This window comes from Cupressus sempervirens, chromosome 11 (assembly GCF_028749045.1).
Source record: "Cupressus sempervirens isolate cs-2001-9-10 chromosome 11, ASM2874904v1, whole genome shotgun sequence".
Classification (NCBI taxonomy): domain Eukaryota; kingdom Viridiplantae; phylum Streptophyta; class Pinopsida; order Cupressales; family Cupressaceae; genus Cupressus; species Cupressus sempervirens.
Window position 1 is genome coordinate 204,952,979 of NC_143128.1, and position 16,820 is coordinate 204,969,798.

General features: G+C 32.8%; 1 pseudogene; it reads left to right on the forward strand.

Annotated features, from left to right (window-relative positions):
- LOC149528886 (uncharacterized) overlaps nucleotides 1-14,316 on the forward strand; it is a 72,945-nt pseudogene extending 58,629 nt beyond the window's left edge.
- The last annotated feature ends 2,504 nt before the right edge of the window (nucleotides 14,317-16,820 follow it).

Genomic DNA, 16,820 nt, shown 5'->3' on the forward strand with positions numbered 1-16,820 from the left:
AAGGTTTTTTAGTTTGGACTCTGCCCTGATAAGCATTGCTAATCAAAATTATAAACTTCTTAAGGCTTCTAATGAGCATGTGAAGATCCTTCTTGGTAAATTGGAGAATTCTAATGAGGTTAGAGTCATTAGCTAGCTCACTGATGACATTTCTCATCATGTGACAAAGAATCCTTTTGGATTAAGTAGAATGACTAGAGCCAGCTATAAAAGGAAATAGCCTTCTATGACCTCTGAGGTTAAAGAGCTGAAGAAAGTGGCAGAGAATATGAACAAGCTCACATCGGAAGTGGTTGAGCTACTCAAAAATCTTGGGTAGCTATTTGTCTTTGATTCTTCTCTATGTTTTGTTGTCTTGGGTCTTTGTGTTGGGGATCCTGGCCCTTGCTTTGTTGTCATCATCTCTGGTTGGCTAGCTTTTTTTTTTTTTTGTTATGTTTCTTAGTTAGTACTATAATTCTGCCTATCTTTAGCACTATTTTGTAAAAGGTTTCAAGATCCCTTCAAAAACCTATTTTCAAGTAATCAAAAACATATTCAACAATCAACTCACTCCCTATAAACTACAATATATTTTATAACTTTTTAATTTTACTAGTAACACCACTGCAACATGTGCCTTGGTATCACATGGACTAAGAGAGACTAGTCCTTGTGACTTCATGCTTTGTCATTGAAAGCACTCACATTTATAACAATAGTCTTAAGACCAATGACACCAATCTCCTTCAAAAATATGTTAGTACTCTTTCTTGGCAACTAATACATTGAATTTCCTAAGCTAAAACATAAAATGATAAAGCATACCCAAGTAACGAGAGATAGGCCTCCTTCTAGCATTGATTTGTCTACAGGCTTTCTTCCAATAATTAGTTCCAATAGAACTACTCCAAATGCATAGACATCACTTTTTTCCATCAATTTCCTTATCATTGGTTACACAAAGATAATTTTGTCACTGGTTGTTTAAAGAAAATTATCTAAGTAGAGGCAAATCAATTTCATGGGGGCATGTGTAGCAAAGAAAATTAATAGTAATTATATCTATTTTACTAGGATGTGATTTTTTTGGGAAGCAAATATACCATAAACATAATTTGAAAGCTCAACCTAGTATTTGAGGCATACCATCTACAAGGTATTCTAGAGCTACATATCCCAAGGTTCCCAAAACTTGAAAAAAGTTTTTGTCCACAACTCCTCAAACTGTTACAGCAAGACCAAAATCTAAAAGTTGCATGCCATATTAAACAAGCAAGACTATTATGAAATAGACTTTCTATGTGAAAATATTCCCTTACAATAAAATTTACTTACTTTGGCATTGTAGTTTACATCAAGGAGAACATTTGATGATTTCAAATCACAGTGAATGATAGATGGATCGCAGTGCTCGTGCAAATGCTTTAGTGCTCTGTAATATTTAGGGCATAATGAATTTAGGTTCTATTGCATTGTCTTTATTTTTACAAAAGAAAAACATGGAGAATCTGCTCTTGGCTCAAATCATTATCACTATTGGCTCAAACCATTTTCACTAAAACTAAATGAATAGGCATCTAAAAAGAGATAAAACAATGCCAAAACAAAGGGATGGTCTATTTAGAATTTTTAATAGCCCATAATCTCTTTAGGAGGCTTATTGAACCTATTTAGAATTAAAAGTGAATAAAAATGGGATAAGGTTAAGAATTGAAAGAGAATAATAAATGAGTATAGAATCTCACTTGAAAAAAAATATAACTAAAGATTTAATGTGATGAAGAAGACTGGAAAAGAAAATGCCAATGAATAGAGTAGATCAGGATGTAATGATCGTGTGGACAAAAATACAATCAACCCATTACTCTTCCCATCAGAATAAATTCTGAACAAACCCTTGTAACCACTTCTCACTATTTTTGTTAACACCACAATGAACAAGAAAATTGACTATGTGGAAAACAAGAAAACTCTTTGACAAGAATTTGTCTCGAGATAGAAAAAACCAAAGTTGTTATGTGTTTTCCATAGCTGCATATATTTTTTATAAGTATTTGTTGTTGCATCAAAAATTTGAACTATTAATGTCAGATGGAAATGGTAGATTTATTTTGATCCATGGCATGAATCTCAAAAGAGGCATTTACTACTAAATTGAAAATCTCAATAGTAATTTATTAACAAAATATGCAGGGATGCAAGGTTTCACGAATGGGAACAAGCATTTTAATTTGGAGATGGTAGAGGGACAATGGGTGAACAATGGTGGAGCACTGGTAGGGGTGGTGCTGCTATATAATATAACATCTTTGTGAGTTTTCATGAAGATGGCATTCTTATTAGAAGTGGTTAAATCATGTTACAAATTATGAGGGAAGTTCTTACCAATTTGTTACCAATCTAGCCTTTGACATTAATCGAAAGGACTCAAATGAGACTGAGCTCTGATACCACTTGTTACAAATGTTGTTGCCATTACACCAAAATATCGACCTATTAGTGCTCGATACAACTAGACTTATAAAATCTATAGGAAGTAGTTAAATTGGATTTTGAAAGGAACATTGATGAATTTGCCTAATAGATTTTTCTAGAGTACACATTGGAATAGTAATTTCTTACATATATTCAAAATTTATTTCAATTGAAATTTGTAGTCAGTGACTCAATGTATTACATTTGAAGTAATATTCCATTAGAAAGTTGCATTGTGTGTTTTCTAGGGAAAAGACAATACAGTGTTGTTTCTTGGTCTTCTGAAGTACTTGGAACTGTAAATGTGTTTGTTTGAAGGCTTAGAATTAAAATCCTTACAGGTGTTGTTAGGAGTTATAGTTTGTGATCAACACATTTAACAAATGAGTTAAAACAAACTCTCCACATTGCATCCACAATAGTTTAACCTTTTCAACTAGTTATCCAAAATATAACCAAGGGAAACAATCTCATGAGTAGGACAATTCTAATCAAATATTTTAAATAGACTTGGCCTATAAACACAATTCACCTCAACAACTGAGGTAACATCAAGTGGAAAAGCAAGAGACATATAGCTATAGAACCTAGCTCACTCACAAGCAAGCATGTGCCCTCGTCAGCAATCCTATCAGCATTCTTCCCCAAGGATGGAGATGAATCTTTGATCAACCATTTTTATTAGAATGATATTGTATTATTTACCCATAATGGTCATTTAAGTCACCTAATGCATAGTTCAGAATATCATTATTGACAACTATTACTGAGGGGAAAAAAAAAGGGTAAATATATAAAGGGAACAAAATGATCAAATATCAAACATTGTAGGTAGCCACACATAAATCCCATATCACATTTGCATTGTATGTTATGGGCAGTAGTAGTTGTGGATCATTTTAGACCTACAACACGCAAAGTGTCCATTTTATGTTAGTTTGAGCTTCACTTGATTTCAAGAATACTATAATATTCTCTACTTAACAAGGCCAACCACGTGAAGGTGGAAGCTCATCTGGCCTCACCATCCTCCCCCTAACATCAATCTAATGTACCAATTATCATCTAATTACATACTTCATTCATTCATTCATCCATTTATGAACTATAACATTCAATCAATACAATCACATAACATTCATTAATATGACATAAAATTCATTAATACACAATACTAATCAAAACTTCATTAACACATAACAATATTCATTAACATAAAATAAAAATCTGTATTAATACGCATCATTCATACATAATTACTTAAAACAAATTTCTTTCATTATCCAACAAGGTTTATCAAAGAAGATTTTTAAAACATCATTTCTTTTTTTTGTTTTTCTAAGCTCTCTTAAGAAAAGTGCTCATAGGAGCATCCATATCTGCTTCATTATCCTCCTCTTCTGGCATGTGTAATATCAAATTATGATGGATCCTTCTCTTTGGAGGAGTAGGAGGTTGCTACACTAAAGGGGGCTCTATTGCAAGAACAAGTGAATGGGATAAGTTGGGATACTCTTTTTCTTTTTCTAAGTGTTACAAGTTTGTAATTAAGTATGAGTACAACATAAAATGCATTTTTCTTACCTAACAATGCCACATCATGTACATTAACATTTTGATCTGCCACCGCGTTAACATGTTGAACACTTGGAACATGGTCCACTCCTTCAGCATGATGTTCAACATGCTCTGAAATATTCAAAAAAAAGATAGACGTCAAATTCTAATTGACGATGTTAAATTGTATTCATAATTGCATAATTAGTTTCCAACAAAAAATTAATACCTCCACCACTATGATGCACATCATGGCCTTCGTCACGAGCAACATCTGTGGTAGGATATGAAGGCTGGAGTAAAATGTTATGCACATTATTATGTAGTCAATTTGGTACACTAGATTCTTGGGCAAGCCTTACAGATTCTTTATGTAGACATGCAACCACAACTTTATAGCCTTCTTTCAAGGCAATTTTTCTATTCTCATCTGTGACCTCCACATTGAAATGTGTGCCCTATGTTTTTTGCTTGATAACGTCAGTTTTCCATGTATGGTTTCATTAAACAAAATTGTTTGCAACATTTTTTTTAAAATTTTTTTAAATTCATTGCTCTACTTACAAGTCAAGACTGCAGATTCATATAGCCGCCAGAGCCAAGTTTGTGTTGGCCAACCTTTTCTACTCTCGCTTTTGTAGCCACGACTGTGTCTTGCAATCTATGAACAATTTCAAACATCTTAGATTATATATTTACAAATATCAATAATTAGTACATGATTACAATGTACTTAATACTATAATGACATACCTCTTTTTTCCCTGTGCTGCTTCATTATCTCTATCTTCACATAGCCTTTTCTCCTTTGCATCTTCTATAATTTCATTTTACTCCATCAGTGGAATCATAGGAGGATGTTCGTACTTTGGGTTATCCTTAAGAGCCCTTCTATATTGATCCCTCACAGTCTTTATATGCTTTTTTACTCTTTTCAGAAGTAGGCCAGTGTCAAAAATATTTTTTCCAAATTTCTCCTCAATAGATGCAATCAGCTAATTTTTTAATTCCACAACTTGTAAATTCCACCTTTTTAAAAACAAATAGATTGTTGGATCAATAACTTTAATATATTACAATAAATAGAAGAAAATAAAATTTATGTATCAATGATATGAAACTACGTACATTTTATGTATGGTGGGTCCAAATAGTATCAATGTCATATGAAAAAGATGTTCAAAGAAAGCATTATTACCTACAAAAACATAAAGGATTTATCAGTCCAAAATGAGTAATGTAAAAGTAAACTAAATTTACACTTTAAATAATATCAATTTTAAAGCACCTAGAAGCTTTTGTTCTTTTAATGGAAACATAGTTTTCTTATTCAGCAACAATATCCCTTCATACAAACTAGTACTAATCACATGAACTGCTCCAAAAAATAGATCATCTTTAGTAGTACTGCTCTCTGTTAGTCTATCAACTGAAACATCATAACAATTAAATGACAATTTTAGTACTGCTCTTTGTTGGTCTACCTCCCTACCTATGTCCATGTCTCTCTATGTGTGGGTATATATATGTATGCATGGTGTGTGTATGCATTTTTTTGTGTGTATGCAAGCTTCTGTAGACATCATTTAAGCACTAATATGTTCATCAACTTGTAGAAAGACATTACAAAATATAGCACATTACAAAATATAGCAAAACAAGGTTTTACCAGTTCTAGTGGGCATAGATGATGATGTTTGCATGGTCCTTGTTGCTGACAATGCAGCAGACAGTAGTGGACCACCAACCGAAGGAGGAGTCTGCACTTCATCATGAGCTGAAGAATAGACTATTGTTAGCAAAGAAAGTTGCAATGGATAAAGATCAAATGGGATACTAGTGAGAAATGTCCACAAAAAAAAAGGTAAGTGTTATAATGTTAATCAAAATAAACAAAGTGTTACTTACACGAAGGTACTGTGCAACAACCTTGACCATGTTCACCATGTGATGTCGAAACTGGAACATATGTCTATACAAGAACACATAAAATTAGAGATCATGATCCATAAGATACTATAAAATACTAATATCTATTGAACTTCTATTACTGCTTTAGTCGAATTATTGCTTACCTTCAAAGATTGGATTCTACAGTCCAATTCTATTCTCAGTGCCTCTTTCTCCTCACTTTTTTCACCCTTGATGATAATGTTAACAAGTTCATTAGTGTATCTTTGCATAATTTTTTGGGTGATGACTAGAGGGTCAGTACTAAGGCCAATGTCATGTAGATGTGACACCCGTATTTCAAATTGTATTTGATCAGTGATCATTGCAGCTTTTTCCTATCATTTGTGACATCAAATATTCATATACTTTCATCAAAATAACTCCAAATCCAAAGAGAAAAGAACATAATAATATGACATTTTTTTCTATATTAACATTAAAATTTACAATAATTAATTTTAACCTCTATTGAAGGTGTCTAAGATGGTGCATCCATATCGCCCTGTGAAAAAAATTAGTAAGTCTTAGAAATCAGTAGCGAAATTAAAGTAATAGACTTACCAAAAAAAATATTAATAATAAAGTAGATTGTATATGTAAATCATCTGTCTTAAGTTAAAAATTTAGCGTAACTAATGTTTATATCTAAAAAAATATTTGACATGTTCTACTTAATGTTTATATGTGCACATATGGTTTGGAAAGAAATATTTGGTCATACAAGACCCCATCATAATTGATATTGATCCTACCTAGACATTTCATTAATCATCATGATCTATATCCATGTCATCATCATCATCATCACCATCATCGTCCTTGTCACTTTGATCGTCATCGTCACCACCACCATCATCCTCTTGATCACTATCATCATCATGACCATCATCGCCATGATCATCACCATCTTCATCACCATGATCATAATCATCATCAGCATCATCATCATCATTATTACCATTATTGTTAGCATGACCAAAATCATCACCATCTTCTTCTTCTTAATCACTGGATAACTGTTGTTTTTTATAATCATTTACTTCCTCTTGTGCTTCTTCAATATCTTCTTCTTCGATCACATTATACTTTACTGGCCTTCCTCTTGGGTCATGTCTAACAACAAATGACCAACCTAATTTGTGTGGAACACCGAAGTAAAACACTTGCTCACATTGGCTTGGAAGAACATAGGGCTCATCTCCGACTAGCTCAAATGACCTTGTATTAATCATAGTAAATCCACTATCATGTTCAATAACAGTCCTATTAGGATCATTTCGATTTAGTCATAACATAAACTGTTTGACAACAAATAGAACTATTTTGAATGAATTAAAGTCACACTCAAGTATATCATCCAAAATGCCATAGTATCAATTTTTAGATTGTTAAGGATGTATGTCAGTTCTAGATGAAATATTGGTGACCGTGAAGACAGCACTTATCCCGAAATCACATGTTTTCTTCATTTTATCTAACTTTTTTGTGCAAAATTTATAGCCATGGTAGTACATAGCTTTGTGGTGTTTGACCTACAATTATTCAAACATGTCAAGAATCTTCTCATTGATCTATGAGTTGATATTAAACTTATGTCTCATGATTAGTAATCTTATGTATACCTTTGTATCTCTTAAGCCATATATTAGATCAAGTACCATTGGCATAACATTGGGATCTCCATTATGATTAGCTTCTTTAACCAATGATGCAACACCATCCCATGTTAATGAGCAACCATTTTTTTGTGACTATTCAATCCATACTGTCATCCAATCAAGATTGTTTGCAATATAAAAGTGTAGTGCATCCCACTCATGACCAACTATAAAGAAGACAATTATACCAATTAGAAATAACTTATATATATTGATGATGGATAAGAATTGTTAAATTACAAAAAAAAACTTATAATTACCTCTCATCCTCCTCAATCTACCTTTTCCCCTCAAGTACTCCCCTTTGAATTTGTCATTATAGTTGGGATCCCAAATGCGATCTACATGGATACCTGCTGCAAACTTTGGAAGATATTCGTTGATATACACCATGGTCTAGTATATCATATATCCCTCTATCATAGAACCCTCGGGACATGCTCTTTCTCAAACCAAGCCCTTCATAAATTTCAAGTGCCTCTCAACCATCCACATTGATCTAGCTTGTATAGGTCCACACAATTCAATCTCCTCAAGTTGATGTATGAGGTAGTGTTCTTGAGCATTGAAAAACTTTGGAAGTAAACACTTTTGCATTTCACACATAAGCTATAGAATTTTTCTCTTTCAATATTTTATATCTTTTTTATCAATTTTTTTAGATGATAACCACCTAAAAGAGATTCAACACACAAAAACACATAAAGGAGATTTCAAATAAAATTATACAATAGATTTCAGATAAAAAGCTATAAATCTAAGAAAAAATACTCTTCTAACCTCATGTATTTTCCAAGATCATATATAACTTTTTTAATACTACTTTCAAACTATTGTGGAAGGGATAGAGGTAGGATGAACTGTAATCATTAAAAAAGTGTCATTTCAATATATTATTAAATAATGCAACTAGTACTACATTCAATCTTATAAATATACTGTAAATAGAAAACATGACTTACCTTAAGGAAGATATGCCAGTCATGTGTTTTCAACCCTGGCCCAAAATCACCTTTCTTTGATAGAAGAGTGCTTAGATTTGCAGCAAATCCTGTTGGAAATTTTGTTTTTTTATGACTTCTTTTAATGCATCACTTTGTTGCTTTGTTAATAACCAAGGAAGGGCACTTGTATTTATGCAGTCTCCATTCCTATTTGATTCAATAAAAAAAATTAGTGCATGATTGGATTCATGAATGTTAGTAGAAATTTTAACAATTTGTTCTCTATCTCACCTTCCAGCCAATATTTTTCATAGTGTCTTTGTTACATTCTTTCCAATATGCATAGCATCAAACAAATACACGATTGGGAGATATTTGTAGTATGGTAACCTACTAAATTGAGTAGGATAACTTTTCATTCCTTTAGGAAGTTGGTCATTGATGCCTTGACGACCTTCATGAGCATCAATTACAGCATTAGTAAATATAATACAATATCAAAATACAAATTGTAAACTTTGGATGACAAATTGGACATTACCTTTTTCGATTTAGTCGATCGTATTCTAACTTTCATAAATGAGGTGTCATTCTTCATGGCCTTGATGATGTCTCTTCTTTCCCATTGAAAAGATGTTTTTCATCAATTCGATACCTATGATTCTTGTGGAGAAAGCGTCTAAACTCATCAAACACCTACTTTCCTAAACTTCTTGAATGACAACATTTCATCTTCGAACCACAAATTGGACATGCAAATTTTCTCTTTGTCTGAAGACCTAAAAGATCATGTATAATTATCATGCACAACTTAAGCATTCGATAGTAATGTGTAAGCACTATAATAGATCAAAAATATGTGATCTTAACAATATAACACATTGCAAAAATGAGTTAGCTGAGGGGCATCATGTATTGTCCATACAAGCATTGCATGGAATTGAATTTGTCGATGTTCTATCAGTCTAGAGATGTCATACATAGTGATGTCATTCCATAACTTCAACAACTCATCAATTAGGGGCTCAATATACATGTTCATATCTTTAACTTGGTATTTACCTAGAAATTGAATGAACATAAACATTGTGTAATTATTATAACCATTTTTATGCACTATTTATAAATTAATTTAGATAACTATAAAATTAAAAATACCTGGTACAATCATTGACAACATTATGTGCACCCTATTTATGGACATCCAAGGAGGAATGTTATTGTTAATAACAAAAATAGGCCATACTGAGTAAACAGATCTCATATCTCTATATGAATTGACACCATCTATCGCTAATGAAAGTTTTAGATTATGAGGTTCTTCTTTAAAGTGTGACCATGTTTTTTCTATCTCTTTAAATGCAAAACCATCGACAGGCATTCACATAATTTCATCCTAACTTCTATTGCATGCATGTTAATCCATAAATTGTGCCAAGCTAGCACATCTGAATAACCGTTCAAGACATGGAATAATGGGAATGTACCGAAGAACCTTGTGAGGCACTTTTTTTGTTATTTGATCTTATCGATATCTACTAACATAAAAATTAGGGCATTCTATTGCAAATTCATGTTGTTTATGTTATAGAATGTGATCATTGGGACATGCATGTATTGTCTGATACTTCATTCCAATATGATTCATAATGTTAGATAATTCTCAGTACAAATGAGGCAAAATGTTTGATGGTAGTAACAAAAACTCACTAATCAACCTACAACAACAAATATGCATTGTTAATATAATGAATAGTAATTGTATGCTAACATTGAAGATGATAAAAATGACATACCTTAGCATACGTGACATTGCTACATTGGATATACTATTCATAACCTTTAAGTTCACCAACAACACTATAGCTAATAGAAGAATTGTTTGGGATCCTTCATATAAGGGCTCGTGTGTCTTCTCAAGTAAAGGTATATCAAGACCATCTTCATCATTATTATTAGATTTGTTAGTACCATCATTGTGAGCCTCTTCATCACCTGCCCCAATACCATCTTCTTCAATCATATCCTCTGGCACATTATCATCTTCTTCCATGGAAGTTTTATCCTCAGCTTGGATATTCACACCTCTGTGTTCCTCCAGTAGGAAATTCACGTTTAGCAATGGACAAAAATTGTGGCCACCTTCAACATGACCATATTGCCTACAATGACTTTGGGCTATTGTGATTAGAATTCTTTGATTCTTTAAGCCCTTACACTTTTTGCAAGGACAATAACATTTATCAGGTTTTTTGCAGAACTGAGCCCACAATGTAGCCATTGTCTCATTATTTTGTTCTAGGTTCATATTTTCAGGCGTGGTCTTTCTCATTCAATGTAAGTCTGGGCCTCTTATGTTAAATGGGTTTTGGAGTTTGGATTTTCTTGTGATGGAGACAAAGACACAATCAATAGGTTATCTTACTTGGGAAAGATCTTACAGGAGACAAATGTTCATGCCTTAACTTTGGTCCCAATGAATTTTCCTTCAAAACTTTGAGGTTATCCTTTCCATAACAATCCACCATGCTGGACTAATCCTTCCCACAATTGGAAGATTTTTGTTTAGGTTGCCCTTTACCTCTCTTAACAGTCTCAAAGCTTGACTATGGCACATGAGAATTGCTTGGGGTAGACTTTAGTTGCGAAATCCTTTGAATTAGTACTAATGAATCTGTACAGAGGAAATTCCCATATTTTCTCTAATTAATAAATATAGTGTAAAAAAACTTTTACAAAATCAAATACTTTCTCTCCTAATGAAATAATGTTTGTATTTTCTCTTGTTAAACATGCTAAACAAAAAGTTGTGATAGAATCAAAATATTGAGCACTAATTTCAGAGTTTCTTCATCATGAACCCTCAAATATGATTTAGTTTAAAAAAATATAGACACTCAATTAGGCAATTTCACGGGAGCTTAGGAGTTTAAGAGAGGAACAAGAACAAAAGCTTCATGAGGCTATGGTGAAAAAGACTAGAGAATGGGACAAATCAAAATGTGAGCTTGATTCTAGAATAGTAGAATTGGAGCAGCTTCTAAATGAGGTAGAAGCAAGAAGTAATGCAGCATCCACATCTCTTCAAGAAAATTCAAAAGCATTATCTAATTTGTAAGAAGCCAAAAACTAAGTTGAGTCTGAGGCTAAAGTTCTTCAAACTAAACTTGAGATGTTAGAAAGTGAGAATGTTAGCCTCAAATATAAACTTCATGTGCTTAACAAATAACTGGGTATAATAATTGATGAAATGGATATTAGTAAGAAATCTACCCAGGCTGCTAGCAAGCAGCAAATAGAAACATTTAAGAAAGTTACCAAGTTAGAGGCCAAGTGTCAGAGGCTAAGAGGTCTACTTAAAAAAATGATTACCAGGGCCTACTACATTGGCTCAAATGAAACTTGAAGTAGATACTACTGGAAGGGAGTTTGGGGATATCAAATTGAGGAAGTCACTTGGTAAGGGTGCTAGTTCACCACGTTCTTCAGTAGAGACATTAAATGATAGACACAAAGAACATTCTTAGAAAGAAACTAAATACCATACAGGAAAAGTGTCAGCAATAGAAGAAGAGAACAAGATGCTAAAAGATGCTCTCTCAAAGAAAAATGGTGAACATAAGGCTTCTAGAGTCATGTGTGCTAGAATAGCTGCCAAACTCTCCACTATTAAACAACAATTAGAATCTTTGAGGTGAAGGCAAGGAAAACTTGCACTTGAGTTGCATTTGGAAGGATCAAGAAATGAAAGCACAAGAAATCCACTAAGCTTGTCTTCCATTTCTGAGGATAGGAATGATGGTGACCCTAATGCAGAGTCATGGGCTTCAACACTGATTGTAGAGCTGGATCATATCAAAATAGAAAAGGTCATTAGCAAAGCTAAGAAGCTCGGTCATGTGTCCATGGTAGATTTGATGGATGATTTCCTTGACATGGAGAGATTGGCTTCCATGGATTCAACTAGATTGGATTAGGCAGAAGTAGGAAATTTAGATGAAATAACTAACGAGAATATTTTAGGAAGTTTTGATATTTCATCTAATCAAGAAGATAGAGCTTTCTTAAAAGAAGCTCTTGCACAAAAAGAATCAAAGCTTCAAACTATCAATCAAGAATGCTCTGAGTTGTTAAAAAAAATTAACCATTTACAAGAAAATATAATTGTTCTACAAGCTAGAAACACTTGGAATGAATCTACGCTAATTAGTCTCAAAGAAAAGCATGATATGAGCCTTGTTGTTGATGTTGAGGGTGTAGACCTACACAAAATACTAGATGAGGTCAAATATGCCATGGCAATAGATGCTGAAAGTACTAGAGATTCTTAGACACATATCTGGTCTTCTGTGAAAGCTAACTTCACTTCTCATTCTGATACTGGGATTAGAATTAGTTCTATTGATGTAGAGTTTGCAACTTCTATTTTCAGCGTCATTAATTTCTTACAATCTATAGCCCAACACCCTAAAAAGACTCAAAAATTTAAATCATTAGGTACTAATAAACTAGTTTTTAGAATTTAGGAGTTTTCTCAGTTAGTAGATTACTTTTTGTAGTGCAAAGAAAACATTATAGAGTTAATTGTTGAACTGATATCTTTGCTATCTCAATTTGGGAAAATGTTTGCTCTTGGTTTCAGTGAAATCTTCCAAAATGAAGCCATAGATTTTGGCAACCAATTGCCTAACTTGATGCAATCTAGTTTTCTTTTTAATTTGATTAGTACAGATAGTTTCACAAGACAAGAAAGTGCTCAAGATCTTTTAGGAGAAGAAAAGGCTAATAGCCTACGCTTTCAATTAGCTGGTGGCAATTTATACATAATTAGGAATCTTAACAGCATTCAAGTAGAAAAAAACATCTTTGGAATCTGAGTTGAAGGCTAGAGTAAGCAGAATTGGATAGTTAGAAGAGGAGCTTATGTGCTTCAAGAGCGAGAATGCAAATCTATAAATAGTCTTGGTTGCAATCAAAGAGGATCTTGGACATACACAATATCAAATTATTGAGTTAAAAGAGGAGCTCATACATCTCAAGAGTGAGGATGCTAATCTGGAAGGAGTCTTCACTGTAACAAAAGAGAAGCTTGATCACACCGAGCATCAAGTTACAGAGTTGGAGGAACAACTTACACATTTGAAGAGTGACAATGCTAATCTAAAAGGTAGTCCTAGCTGCAACTAAAGAGAAAATTGAACACACAGAAAATAAACTTACTAAATCAGAACAAATGCTGGCAAACTTGCAAATGTAGCTTGAATCTACTAAGGAATCAAAGTAGTTATTAGAGAATGAACTAGCAGCCATGATTTCACATAAATTAGATATTAAATCTCAATTCAAGGCAATAGAAACTGAGATGAAAGGGTTGTCTAAAAAAGTGGATGCTTTGGAGCTAGAGCTTTAGGAGGAGCACATGCAATGCAAAGATGTCATTACCAAGTGTGAGGTTTTAGAGGAGCAATTACAAAGGTTTTTGAAATGCTTCAATCCTATTTCAAATATACCAAATTAATGTATATTTTAATTTCCTAAGATATGTTGAGTTCTATCTAATTTTTTTTATAACTTCTTCAGCATGCATGTATTCAGTTTCAGACCTAGGGTTTCTAAACTAATGTGAAGATGTTTAATTGGATACCAGAAAGGAACAATTTTTTGAGTATTCCTAAAGTTTTGTATCAGAGGAATAAATTAGAAAGAGAGTAGTATTAACCAGCCTGCTTGGAACCCCTCATATTTAATCTATGTTCTTTTCTTATTTGCTAAATATACAAATCAAAAGTATGCATATATTACTAATTTGTGCTTGCTTTATATTTATTCTCCATGCTAACCAATGTAAAGTTCATGTTTGAAGTACACTGATGTTTTCTATTTTATCATCACAATGAGATTTAAACTATAAGATTTAGCATGAAGATCTGCTTGGCATGAAGCCATATTTTCCTATCTTGTTTATGTAGAAGCATATTCCACGATAATAAATGTCCAAGAATATATCATGAATAATTGACATGACTTAAATACAGGCAAGTCTACCAGATCTTCACAATCCATGTTAAATGTTGATTTGTTTCTGGGATAAATTGTGTGACAATTTTTAGCATCAACGTTTCGGATCATACTACATAATCAATCATCAAGATACGGGAGAGTAACGTTGATAGATCACGTAGGATGATCCAAAACATTGATGCTAAAAACTATCACAAAATCGATCCAAGAGACAAATTAACATTTGAGTATAGTTGCCTCAAAATGAGGCAGAACTATCCAAAAGGGACTATATACACTAAGAAAAATATGGTAGTTTTGTGATATGGATATCTAATACAAACAGCTTTATCTCCTTTTAATATCAACTAGATAAAATGGTCTAAAAGGTTTTATCAATGCTTTCATGAATGATTTTCAATATGAATTTGTAGAAAGCAAGTAAGAATATCATCTTTGTCAAATATGGCATATGTTTAATTATTATGTTTGTCTTTATTTGGATAATATTCCTACTTCTATGTTTTATTCCCATTGATATACTTATGAACATTTCCAAAATTATTATTTTCCATGACATACAAGGGTCTAAAACAATCAGAATTGGACAAAATAGACCAAAAATGTTAAATTGAGCAAATACTCAAAATTATAGTACTACAACATTACAAATAAGTGATTTTCAAAAACGTTGTAAGCATTTACAATGGACTTAAAAATACTACACATTTAAAATTATGGACAATTGTTATGTAGATTGGATACTTGCCTAAACCATCAACTTTCTTGCAGAAATGAAACTTTGCTCAATATGTTTATGAAATCGATAAAAAAGGGGTCTTCTTCTGAGGTGGCTCTTGCTACACATGTTGTAGGTAAATTATAGTTAGAAATGTTTTACATAGTAGCTCTATTGCTATTCCACAAGATTTTCTAATTTGGGAGATGAAAGAATTTTATAAATTCTTTCAGGTCTGCTAAAAATAACAATTGGTGCTGGTGAAATAGCCCATAAAGTGATGGAAGACTCTATTCTAATTTTTTCTTGTGCATGTAAAATTGCATTAGATGCAAAAAATTACTCAATGGTATGAAATTCTAGTTTGCGGCCACAAGTTAGATATTTGGTTTTTTTTTGGAAATATTTTGAAAGTTTGGAACTCTAATGTGGAGAGCACTTTTGACATGTACAACTAACCTACAATATTTCCTAGCTACTCATTGTATTTCCCTTAGTCTACATCACAAAATATTTAGATTTTGATTGTTTTTTATGCATAGAAGAGTGCACAAATGTGGAAAATAATGCAAACCTCGAATGTGAATGTTAAGGTTCTCTATCTTTTCCTTGGCATTGGAGTATAGAAGTGTGGATGGCAATATCCCCATAGTCCAGAATCATAAGGTTACACAAAAATCAAGATTTATTTTTGGACTTTCACTCGAGGGTGAACAAATTATAGATTAGATGATGAAAGACTATGTCAATTAGTGCAGAATTTTGGCTAATTTTTTTATGTTATCCCTAATAGAGCCCAACAAAAAGAGAAGGCACATTAAAGGCCTCTAAGAATTCCAAACAAATTTGAGTTTTAGTAGCATAGGATATTTGTCAATTAATGCACCATACAAAGTTATAGTCAGTTTTCTTTATAACATATGGTTTAAGATAATAATGGAGGCCTCAACTCCCAAATAGTTAAGCCTTTTTTGGTACATCTAGAGTGGCCAAACACTTGGCAAGTCGAGGTAAGGCATTGTTATGGAAATGATTAAAGATGGGCTAAACCTATGTAATCACTTAGTGCATCATTTAACTTTCCAAATGAATTGGGTATAAAATGCCCCACAATTGTCTCTGAAATCTAAGAAAAAAATCCAAGCTATATATCATCTTGGTATTGTTGTGGCACACCCCCATTTTTCATTCCCATTCTAAGATTCTTAGGCACCCGAGTTGACCCTATTTTATTAAATATTTCTTTGGATATCTCATGGTATAGCATCCCTCATTATATTTTAGGAACTTCTACCTATCCCCAAATAGTGATGGTGAATTTATTATGGCATCTAATCATTCTTAAAGAGGGTTTGGTTTTTGTTAGGGTGATTCAAGCCATATGTAAATAGAGCTAGGAATGTAAAACCATCCCCAAAATAGAAGGATTCTTGACATCTCTTAGAATTCTCTAGAGTTCCTAAAGTATCTTGGAAGTGTCTAGGCATTCACTAGTTTAAACACTTAGGAACA